General features: G+C 42.3%; 1 protein-coding gene across 1 annotated transcript in view; it reads right to left on the bottom strand.

Annotated features, from left to right (window-relative positions):
* The window catches only part of LOC145911091 (uncharacterized), a 40,157-nt gene extending 28,118 nt beyond the window's left edge, over nucleotides 1–12,039 (bottom strand). The window contains exon 1 of the mRNA XM_082998335.1: nucleotides 12,020–12,039. The gene's annotated coding sequence lies outside the window, so the exon portion shown is untranslated. The remainder of the gene's footprint in view (nucleotides 1–12,019) is intronic.
* Nucleotides 12,040–12,242: the final 203 nt, after the last annotated feature.

The following is a 12,242-nucleotide window of genomic DNA, read 5'->3' as shown; positions in this document are numbered from 1 at the left end:
ATAAATCTCCTCGGCTTCAATATAACAACCAAGTATATACACCGTCGCCCCGAGGCATAGGTGGTAACGACTGAATGCGTCACATTTATGCTAGCAACAACGAGACTTTGTTTTTCCAACACTATGATAATATTTTTCGGTAATAAGCCTAGATGTGCGATAGCGACCGACGACGACGGTCTTTTTAAGCTTTTTTAAAAACGTCCAACCCAGATAAAAACATTAAATTTTACGTCAAATCCTGTGTGTAGTCGCCAAAAACTCACGATTTCGTAGCAATTCAAAACAACTTTGTCTGATCCTCCAATCGTTTTCGATGCAAATGTAATGTACCCGAATTACCTAATAACAAGGTATCAGGTATTTTTCAGTGTACTATTTTTACGAAAACCTGTAAAACAAACGAAATAAGCTCGGGAAAAATCAAACTTGCAAATTAGAATTTTTCAACAACAACAAAAATAATTTAATTCTCATTGCTTGAAAGGAATTCCTCTTTTTAACTTGGTAGTAAAACTTGTTTTATAATTGAACCAATTTTGTAGACAGCATGGCAAATATCGCATGTGCAATATAATTGCAACAGCACAGCATATTAATCAACGCAGCTTTTCCCTCTATCATACACTTAATATGCCTGAAGCAGATGTACCAAGGCTGTTTAACAAACCGCAAAAGCTTGGCGGTTTCCAATCCCGCATTCCCCCATGCCGCAGAAAACTTGAAGCCCGAAAACCGCAATACAACCTCAAATGTCATTTGGACACGATACTGACGTAATATCGCGGGGTTATGATAACGATGCACCACTCTCTAGTGTTGTATTACTCCACACAAGCCGGCTTCATGCTGCCATGAACATGGGGATAGAGGCGGGATGAATCTTTAAGCCCCGTAATACGACCACAGTGCGACGACACGAGAAAGTGAAGCGCTTATACGGTGCGAAGTTATTGATATTCAATGAAATGTCAAAAGGTGCGGGCGGCCACCAACGTTGCGATATTATGTGAAGATAGGAGAGAGGATTAACAAAAGTCGATCTGCGGCAAACCGCAAAAACAACGTTAACCTTGTGTGGCATAGTGCTGTATCAGGTCACCTTGAATCCTGTACCTTTCCCGAGCATGTCCAATGAATTGGACCCCTGAATTGAAATAGGAACCTAAAAAGCTCACTTCAATTCTGCAATTTATCTGTGCAATACACATAAAGATTTTCGCTTTAATGTCGTTCCTCAACGGCGCATACCACCACAATCACGCAATATAAGAGTTACTATCGATCGTTTTTTCGCTGATCCGATCAAACTCTCCAAAAATCAAAATCCGTAAATTTCAGGTTTGTAACAAGGATAATGACGTCACACACTGACTTATACTTTGAACGTAAACGTGCCGTGTGAAAATTACATTCCGCAACAAAACACAACCTACAACGATAAGAATTACACCAGCTTTGACCCACAAACCGGTTTGGGCCGGCACATTCCAATCGAATATAATCTCTCTGCCACAAAAACCACCAAGTTGGTGCATTGCCGACGGTAGAAGTTAGGAAAATAAACTGTTTCAATGTGATATGCGGTGGGTTGCAATCAATTAGCCTGTTTCAATTTATGGGTTTGCGAATCAGATGAAGATGTTGGTAAATTCAAAACGTCGATATAAGCAACGATGAAATGTTCTCGCAAATGCAAAGTCCAGAAATAAAACAGTCATGCAATTTCCTTCGTGGTGAGAAATAATATAATAGAGCAAGATAATAGCGCTGAAAATGTATTTTGGACAACAAAATACGAATACTCGCGCAGTGCAATTTTGGTCCAAATAACTCTGCTTGATATATCATATTGAACAGAAACTTTTTCTAATGTTGGTTTCAATTATTTCGCTGCGTTGGTTAAACTCACTTAATTAACAGCGTCCTAATAAAACCGGATTTCATTAAACCGAAAGATCTTCAAACTTTTGATGAAGCACGAACTTGAGGCGAACTTTTAAACAGAGCAAGTATTGTGCGGCATTCTGAACACCCCCCTAATGATCGCCATCAGATAAAACATCAAAAACCGACCACAGACTGCAGTGAAAAGTAAGTCAAGTAGAAATAGATGGCTGGGACGAGGCGTGTGGTAGTTTACCGATGGTGGGATAAGCTTGCGGTGAATGGCATTCGACGACAATATGTTAAATTTTGGGTTTTCCTCGTTCTGTTATTGACACACGAAATTTTCACGTCACTGCGTTTGCCTGCAGGCTTAAAAAGCGAGACAGCGTTACGAATAATAGACGGAGGTATGGCGTTCAATTCGTGGGGCAGAAAGCTAACCTTCGTGAGAAAACTTGGTCATTTGCGTAAATAGGTCGGAACATTGGAGCGGTTCAAAAGTGTTTTCAGCATGTATTGAGCTGAAACAGTCGCGCGTTTGTTATGGAAATATATTTACAGCGTACATTAGCCGGGATTGAACTCACAAACAGAAACAATTTATTCTCATCACGTGATGTTCAACGAGCCGTGTCATACAATCACTTGAAACTTGCCGCCTTCTACATCACAGATTATTTAATACAAAACATAAGCAGCTTTCGCCGAAACCGTCGCGATCACACCGCACTACAATCGTGTAATCCGTTGAAATTCGGTTTCTGCGTCATAAGCAGAGGCGGCCACCACCTTTGATCGCAACCGGAGTCCACTACGAAGTATTTTTGCAAGCAAACCACATTTAAGTAACACCACCACCTCGAGACAGTAGCGGTTTTCTCAACACGCCAGGAATCCGGCGCAAGCCGCAGACGAACGTGTCGCACTTCAGCAAAGTCTGTTAACCGTAATTATGTTCTTGAACCCGCGCCTCGGCGCTCGGGTCGCAAGAATTGGCCGAGAATGTCCAACTGGCAATTACCAGACTAACACAAGGGCCTGGCCTGAATACGAACGTTCTTTCTAAACAGCTTACCTTGAACGGGGTGCTTAAGATGATTGAAAGGTTCGAGAGCGAAGCCAAAAGCCGCGAGAGGCTCGTAAATACATTGCTCAAGTCAATTTCAACTGCGTGGTGGCTTACACTGAAATCCCGCTCGAAATTGGGGGAGAAACCAGTGAGAACACCACGAAAATTGATGCCCGATAATTTATTTTCACGGGTCCTATATTCGGCGCATGACGTTGGTCGCGGTGTTAAAATCGCAACAGATCAACATACAATTGCTCACGCTATGCTACTTTCTATAGCGATGCGAGGCGACAGCAGGCAATGACAATAATGGGATGAGCTTCATACGCTTCAATTTTGAAATGGGAAATCGCGAACCTAACGATGCGGGTTAGATCTATATCGATTTGCTAAACAAACTCCAAAGCCGCAGACAGCAGTGTATAGTTTATGGTATGTGGATTAACAAGCCCATAATAACACGACGCCCAGTACTTGGTGCGCACCTGTAAGCACAACGCTGCACGATTTTTGTCGACACACAGACGATTGGTTGAAAGTATTAAGGTGAAACGCACGAGGCGAGAGGATTTCGACCAAACGATCACGCGTTAAACACGTGCTTCCTCGCATGGTGGAGGTAGCGATTATACCTTGTCGATATGAAAATAAACTGTTTATGTAATATGTTGTTTGAAAACACAACAACATATCCCATGCTACAGGAAATGGCAAATAAACTCTGAAAAATAAATATAATGTATTTACAAAGGAGGCGCAAATCAAGTCCCATAACTACTGGCCACAAACTTTCTGCTTAGTCTTCGACAGATTATAAATTCTAACTCGTCAATAAACCTTTCCCCACACTCGAAACGAAACAAACCACGATTTTGAACAAAACTTCAACCGTAAACCCTCTTACGCGCCAGGTAAGCTAGCAGTTGGTGCCCGGGAAGCAGCAGAAGGAGCACAGCAGGGAAATGTGTCAACAAAAGTAGAGCAGCAGAGTGCCACCGATTAGTACACAGACTTTTCTCTCCATTCTGTTTGGCCGAGGAACGAATTTGTCTCCGACGAGCGCTGTATTGTCTTGCCCGACCCCGCACTGTGTAGCAAGGCCCATGCGGTTCATTGTTTGCTGAGCCCCCCTTGCTCTGTGTGTAGCTGTTTGCTTTCGGCCGATTCTGTGTCCTTACAGCATCCAATTGAACGTCGTTTGTGCGGCTGCTGTGTAAAGCGTACGACCGTTGTGCGGGGCACGTAGCTGGCTTACGCCCGAGAGAAGCGCCTGAATCATCTGGTTTTTTGATCTGGTATGACGCATAGGGCAACCTTTTTGGACAATCATTGGGTCTATTCAAATAAATTAGGCTGTTGTATGCGATGAGTAAAATTTGTGTAAAACCGAAACCAATCGCAAAACTTACCACAAACGTCCTCATATACGTATTGCAATCGCAAGGAAACAGTATATGTCACATTCAAGGTTGTTAGTTAATCTTAGTTTTTTGAGCATTCCTAAGTTGTTTGGTTTTGTACCGTCAGTTGACACGTGCAAATCTTAAACACCATCTGTGTGACATTTGTCAATTACCGATTAACTTGAACTATTCACTGTGCCGGCTTAACGAGTACAGACGAAAAGCCCGTTAAAAACCCAACATTAAGTCCAATACCGAGTGCCAGACACTCCTTGATCACTGAGTAAGGTGGGCGGACTTGCGATAAGTGAGACACTAAATTACAAGGCCAGTACTTGGAGAAAGGAGATTCCCTCGTCAAAACGTTATTTGGATGACGTAAAACACAAAGCACTGCTCAAGTTTTGACATGCCTCGCGTTGTCGTGTGTATGGGGTTTCGCCACACGCCAAGTCATGAATTACATACGGCATTTAAGGTGTTAGGCAAACACAACAACAAACAAGGTTTTATGTGGCAGAGCCATATATAGCTTTAACATTGCAGATCCATCAACGGCTGACGTGCCTTAAATTAAAACGACAATTTATTGGACATATATGGTTTCACGGAAGTTCACACGTCGAACAAAAAAACACTTTCAGACTTCAAAACTTACAATGTTACTCAGTTATTTTGGATTCGGATAATTAATGAAATAGAACTATAGCGTCCGATTCCACTTCATTCGGTTTCGATATTAATATTGCAGTAGGGTTTCAATCAACGAAGAGAGTTTTTGTCAATAATTTTAGTGAGTGATTATACGAAGTTATAAGAAGACCAAAATCAATAGCAAATGAGCGCGTACATGTTCACAATTGTAACTGCGTCATATAAACATTTTAATATCGCGTTTATGGAGTCTGTTGCAATAAGTGTGCAAAATAGGTCAAAATTTCTGCGGTAAAATTTCTGAAAAGTCTCGGGTCGTGAAATCGCATCTGAGCAACCACGAGACGATGTACAGACTCTGCTGTGACTTCGGCCTTCTTATGTCAGAAGTGGTGGTAAAATAGCCAGAGCGGCACCTTTGATGTTCGCGTATAGATTGCGATGGTGGTGTGCGCAGTTTAACGGGCAGTAAAATTCAAGCCGTCGAACAATTGGCTTCGTTTTTTTGTTTGGGATGACTAACACATGAGAAAATTAATCCCAACGAAACGTGTTCCACCGAGTAAAACGCTATATTTTTTACGGGAAAAGTTACTGCGTGAGCTTTCTCAACTAGGATAACAAGTGATTGAGTTAATTTTAATGAAATATCACATTTGTTTTTTATCCCAGCAAGTTACATCAGAAAACATACAGAAAACTTTCCACGGTTAAGAAAATAAGTAAAATTATACATTTATGTACCGAAGATTTTATATCGAATGCCGCCACCTTATCAAAACATAAGAAACAAACACCAACAAGGCGCAATTCGATTAACATGCCATTTGGTATTAAACAGTGTTTCTTAACCGTCGGTAAATTAGTTGAAAACATTGCCGATCCGCCCGTGCCAGGAGGTTGCACACCACAAGATGCCAACTAGAAGCAAGAAGACGCCGCTCATCGCCAGTAACAAATTTTGTGGCGCATAAACGCCTGAGCCACCACATTGATATTACCGGCTTACTTGGAATACTCCCACCAAGTTGCTTCGTTTTTTTTACGACGTCTAAGTTGTTATACATTGACTACAATAACCACGTGGAACAAGCCACCTTCAAATTTTTACCGTGAAATAAATTCAACGAGCTAAATAGTACGCTTCTCAAACCTGTGTCCTGGTTTTACCCAAACTTTATAATCTTTCACAAGCTCAAGCCTATCCGAGGTTACTGTTATATTGGTTGTAAAACATTGGACCACTCTTGCTTTTGTAGCAATAGCTTATAGTGGTAAGGTTGTCTGGGCACTGGCATCCAAAACTTCAACACAAACTGTATATGCGATGACACTATTATTTCATTAAACCAAACAAATGCAAAAATGAAATACTCATGAGCTGACAATGGGTAAAAATTGGAAAACCTAATTTACAAAACGTGCAAGCTTGTAGGAGTTTGGTATAAGTTAAAACGTTATTGAAAACCAAGAGTAATTTCCCACAAAAAGCGAAACAAACAATAAACTATTATTGTTGTGCTGACTGTGCCAAGGCCCCGGCCACCAAAATTACAATAACGCACTCACTGTTCATTTTTAATCTCCCACTGGATGTTGTGTCAACAAGGTGGAAAATTGAGTAGCACTCCAAGGGCATGAGGCAACTTTCGAGTGGTCATAAGCAGGCAAGTTTGAGCTACTATCTAAACTTCACAACTTCAATAGCCCAGCTTCTGCACCCTTGCCCTGTAGGAGGCTCAACTATTCAAGTGGTCACAATGGGGACCAAGCCACCTACGAGAAATGTTTGTTGTGATAAGGGATCCCTAGCTACTGTTTGCTGGAGCATTTGCACATGATTGTCTACTCGAAGTGTGCGCAAAGACAATGGAGAGGCAAACTAACCGCACACAAATCTATGTGCTCAGGTGTTGCAGTCGATAAGGCCACTTTACCACTTGCTGTGTTTTTCCTGGTCCCTGTGTTGCTTAGGGACCACGCTAATGTTTAATAAACGTCATATCAACTCTAAACTGAACTTTAACTCAAATACATAAATGATAACTTCGTAATACCTAACATAGCCAACAGCACAAGCGAACAGTGCGTAGTGCGTACAGACCTTGCATAAGCATATGAAAGCGCAAAGTCCAACAGAGAAAAACACAAACTACCGATGAAAACCTAAACAAAGCCTGCCTCCCACATAGCGGTCTGTAGTTCCCGAAACAAACGCACCGGACCACCATTGCATGTTGATAGCTCAGTGGAAGACGTAACGGTGTACCTTCCACTTGGGACTGACCCCACTTGTTGTAAAGGTGAATCACACCACCAAACCCTTTTCAAGCAGGCAGACGAGCTGGCGACGAAGCCTATTCAGTAACCGTTGTGGGAGAGAAGCGAAGTCGCTTCCACGCCTCACTTGATTTGCGAACGGACGCGCACTGCCACCGTATCACATGTTATACCGTTTCCTCATCCATCTCATGACACGGTGGTTACGCTCGATGTGGTGAAGAGAGGCGTTCCACTGACAGAACTTGGGGCAATAATTTGCTTGTCAGTAACCACGATATGCTGGGGTGGGAAATTTTTTCATGACAACAGTGGTTTTGGGATCCATAGCACATGGTTTGTGGCTTGTGGACTTGCGCTAACAAGTAAGACCATGTGACTTTTCTACTGATATTTTACAATGAATCCAAAGGACAAATCAGTTTATTGACTCCCAACACTATATTGACACCTTTTACCAAAAAGAACAATTGAAAAATATGTGACATGTGGTAACGTAAACATTTTCGCATGGAAAATAAGACCTTATGAACCTCAGAAACTTGTTTAAATGCGCACCCTTTTATGCATCCATCAACACTCAGTCAGTGGCACAAGAATGTCAACAGGAATGCATGAGGAAGGTGGTGATTGAATAAAAAGGATCGAAATCTTTTCAGAGATGTTTAACACAGCATGGAATTTTTATGAGATAAACAAGGTTTCTTTTGCGGTTTAATTGATGAGAACTACAGTCGAAGTATATGAACAATTTATCGTGTCATTTCACGTAAACTTTTGAGCCGACTCCACAAGGGTTTGAGATTAACTCATAGAACAAAACTCACAATAAGTGTGTTACAGGAAACATATTTAGGCTCTTGATAAAGGTCTATAGGTAACAGTATCGTTTCCGATTGCCCCCTAATGATTATATAACAACTTCCGAAGTCGGCGCATTGGCATTTCAGGAGGTTCAGACACACCCAATTGTAACCGTTATCATCTGCGGCCTAAGGCAATGCATTTGCAAAGATAAGGCTTGCTCAAATCGCTTGTGTCGCCATAAACGCACCACCAATCTTTTTTGACCGTTTTTTCGCTATAAAATCAAAAGTAAATACGCTGCCCCGGAAGGGTTTGGATTGTGGGAAGAAATCATTAGGAAAATCTATTGAAAATAGGAAAGTTGTTTCTATGGGTGGTTGCACGGGAAAGGGTTGATGACGGACACACCGAGGCCTGGGGATTGGGTGCGCCGAGGGTACCCCTTCATGATTGCTGAAACGGCGGGGGCATTTAAAGGCGCTGGAGCAGTGAGACGATCCCCTGCCGATTGGGAGAAGGATCGTAGAGAAAAAAGACTGACGTCACGGGGTTTTATTCGGAATCATTACCTTTTTCGACAACAATAAATACGAGCAGAAACTTCTCAGCATCAAAATCTTGTATAATGGGAGGCTTTCGTGACCAAAATTTACATGTAGCCCTGAAAAGTCTCAACCAACGTAGGTAATCAACATGGCAGCTACATGCTTTTAAATACGACGTAATAACCCAGTCAGTGCTTGAGCTGACGATTGTACTTGGTCGGTGTTTGTTGATAGCACTGCTGGTGGGTGCTTGGCGTGGGCGTAGCACTTCAACTTGGCACTTGGAAGCTACTCGATAGAGCGCGACGCCTATCAGTGCAGCAAGGGTTGCAATCCAGTGTGTGCAAGGAATTCGCGGCACGACACAAGCAAGAGGTGATTTGAGGACAAAAAATGAAATTTCTGCTGAGGATTTAAAGTCGGCGTATAACAACATGTGACATAATGCTATGGAGAAATGCATTAATTTCACAAAAGGCATGCCTGCAAAACATTTGCATATGCAAAACGGGATAGGATTTTTCTAAAGGAATCCAATTACATCCCAGACCAAGCATGAGTGACAATAACATGGGACGATTTGCGCAGCTGGGGCCCCTTAACCTCCATTGCGTAGGCAAAAACACTAGGCAATAAAATGTCGCCCCTTTCTGCGCTCTTCTTCAGACTACATGCGAACCACCGCTTCAGCAGGCTTAACTTTCCACGCTAAGTGCACTGAAGGCGAGGACCCTTCGAGCAGTAGAGGGCCATCCACGACGACATAGCAATCTACCAGTTCCATCGCCACAACAAACACACGGCGTAAGATTTACCCAGCCGTCCTAGCATCACTGAAAAGCGCCTTTTCACCCAACTCTGGGTTACGTCATAACTTTTTGTCGCAATGATGAAAATACAATGATAAAAACAAGTCGGGTGTTTCCTTCTTGCCATATTGCGGAAACATTCAGCGCTATCCAACAGAGTTAAGTAATTAGGAGTGTGCTGGCCGATAAACAAAGTAATGCAAAAAAATTATCGCTAACGCGTCGGTTGGAAAATAGGTGATCAGCGCAACAAACTGCTGAAAGACGTGCGTTTGACAACTGCGAAACCTGGTACATTTTTAGAGTAACTTATCGAACACAAAATAGCACAATGCGACGCCCGTTTGATCTAAAGTAACAGCGTGTCCATATGTATCAGGAGAACGGCACACGACAGACGGGGAAGTGCCATTCGTTTGAAGGCATGACCAACAAGCCAGGTGCGGGTTTGTCACAGTTCAAGTCCATTTGCTCTTGATTGCCTCCCTCACAACACTGTATCAATTATTGTTTGAATTAGACGTAAAACAATTGACCAACTGTAGACCCAACTTGTTGACGCTTAAACGCTTAAACAAGATCAAGCGCGTGTTTGCGGTGCTCAAAAAGACAGATTTGTCGGGGGACGACGGGGTTAATCGCTCTGAATCGTGGGGATAGGTAGCAGGTGGCGTACGAAAATGCCAACTTTTCGCGTCCCCACTTGTTGTGGAGTGTTTTCGGCTGGGCCCACACTGAGCCATGAGTCATGATATGTAATTCCACTTCACAACGTTTCAACATAACACAAAATCATGACATCAACGGGCGTTGATTAGGGGCTTACCCCAATATACAATGCCACAACGGTGATTTCAGCCCGGTACCGTACTCGATACACAAAAACACGAGGGCGTCCAACATTGCAGACTTCTGGACACAAATCACAAAGAGTTTACGCTGAAGGTGAAAGTCAGTGCGATCGTAAAGCAAAACGTTCACACAAAGAAAATGTTATTATACTTCCTTTCTCCACATACTGTTTATTTAAATTTAAATTTTTAAATATTTATTTATTGTGCACTGGCTTTAAAGTGTTAGTTGTCAGCTGCAGTGCTCTAGTAGCCTCCAAACAAGGACTTCAAATCAACGATTCAAACCCCATGGAATTGGGCAACTCTTGAAGACAACAACCGATAGGAGCAACACGAAAAAAACACATCCGGCAGTTGAACAAATACTACATGTCAGCACAGAGGCTTGGTGCGAAAAATCGTCTCTGAATGAACACTAATCATCCTGTTCACAAACGGTTGGTCCCACTTATCTCGGTTGAATCTGCTGACTCTCAAGAAGTTACAATGTGGCAAGTTAGCGTGGGAAAGCAATCTCACGAGTTTGAGTCAAATGATTGTCCGGCAAAGAATGCCAGCGCATTTATACAGTCGGAGTGTCGACCAATCGGTAAGCTTTAAAACATTTATATTAAGGGCGCCTGCACAACTTGGCGCGTAAAAAAACCTGTAATCCACAGAAACATAACTGACATTGTAAAAGCTTGCACAAAAACACACCCAACGACAAAACAGTATGGGTGACACTTTTCTCAAGTAAGTTTTAATTTTGGTGCTGCCGATCAACAGTTACCTACTGATGGTCGTGGTAAAATAAGGTCTCCATCAACCGAGTGCGGACCTAGTGCAGAATTGTTGACGCCTCTGTACACGAAAAGGCTTTTCCCCAATGCGTTTATCAACATTGCCAAGTTTTTGCTTTAAATATTTTATACAGTCCTGAAAGCACGCCGTTGCACAACAACGAGCTAAGCCCTGGGAACGCAGCTTAACGCTCCTCCGAAATGGAGCGCTTCAACACAATAGAACTCAAGCCCCTGTCACTGAAAAGCTACTGTTTACATTCTTGCCAATTACACGAAGGCTTTTCAGCGAGGTTGACGCTTGGTTTGGTGTAAAGAAAACCCGTCCCTACGAATAGGGCCGTGCCCATTCAGGGTACGCACCACAGAGCTAAAGCGCTCCTGGGCTTTTATTTAACAGCCGATAGCGCTGGCCTGCACCTAAGTGCCCCAGGATCGGATTGCAAACTGCCTTTTTGTGACGAACCACTTTCTGTACGTGAGGTAACCGTAATTCGAGAAGCAGACCTGACAAAAACATCTCACGAACTAATGGTTTTGCCCACATGTTATTACGATGGACGCACAATAATGCTTTTATGGGAGACCTCTGGGAGGTTATTTTGGCGCGAAGTTAAAAGGTGCATTCATTTGATACCCAATGGAACGAGCAAACACAGTATCACAACAGCCACCTATGGTCAATGGAAGATTCTTTGTTAGGAGCCTATCATGTTGCGTGTTACTGGGACTGGACAACAACAGGTTTAAATGAAACTTTTATTTTCAAGAAAATCACCCTATTGATGCTAAGTGCTCACCACTGCACACAATTAGAATTGCTGATTGGGATAAACTAAAAAGTTATTTTTAGGAAACCAAACTGAAACCGATGTGATTCGTTATCAATGATTGACATATAAAAATCATATATAATTACTTACTAATGTTTGTGAAGAAGGCTGTGCATATAGTTTGTTTCTAAGATAAACAAAACCACTCGACACTGAAATCAAATTCTTTCTATCACAACAAATCACTTTCCCTACATTCCTAAAAAAAAGAGTGGTAAAAATCAGGAGAAATGCGAGAAGTTTACAGGTAAAACACAACAAAACATTACTATAATTTCTCACATATGTTACCAGACTGTCAAAATACATAATT

This window comes from Ascidia mentula, chromosome 8 (genome assembly GCF_947561715.1).
Source record: "Ascidia mentula chromosome 8, kaAscMent1.1, whole genome shotgun sequence".
Taxonomy (NCBI): domain Eukaryota; kingdom Metazoa; phylum Chordata; class Ascidiacea; order Phlebobranchia; family Ascidiidae; genus Ascidia; species Ascidia mentula.
This window is presented reverse-complemented; position numbering and strand designations above follow the sequence as displayed.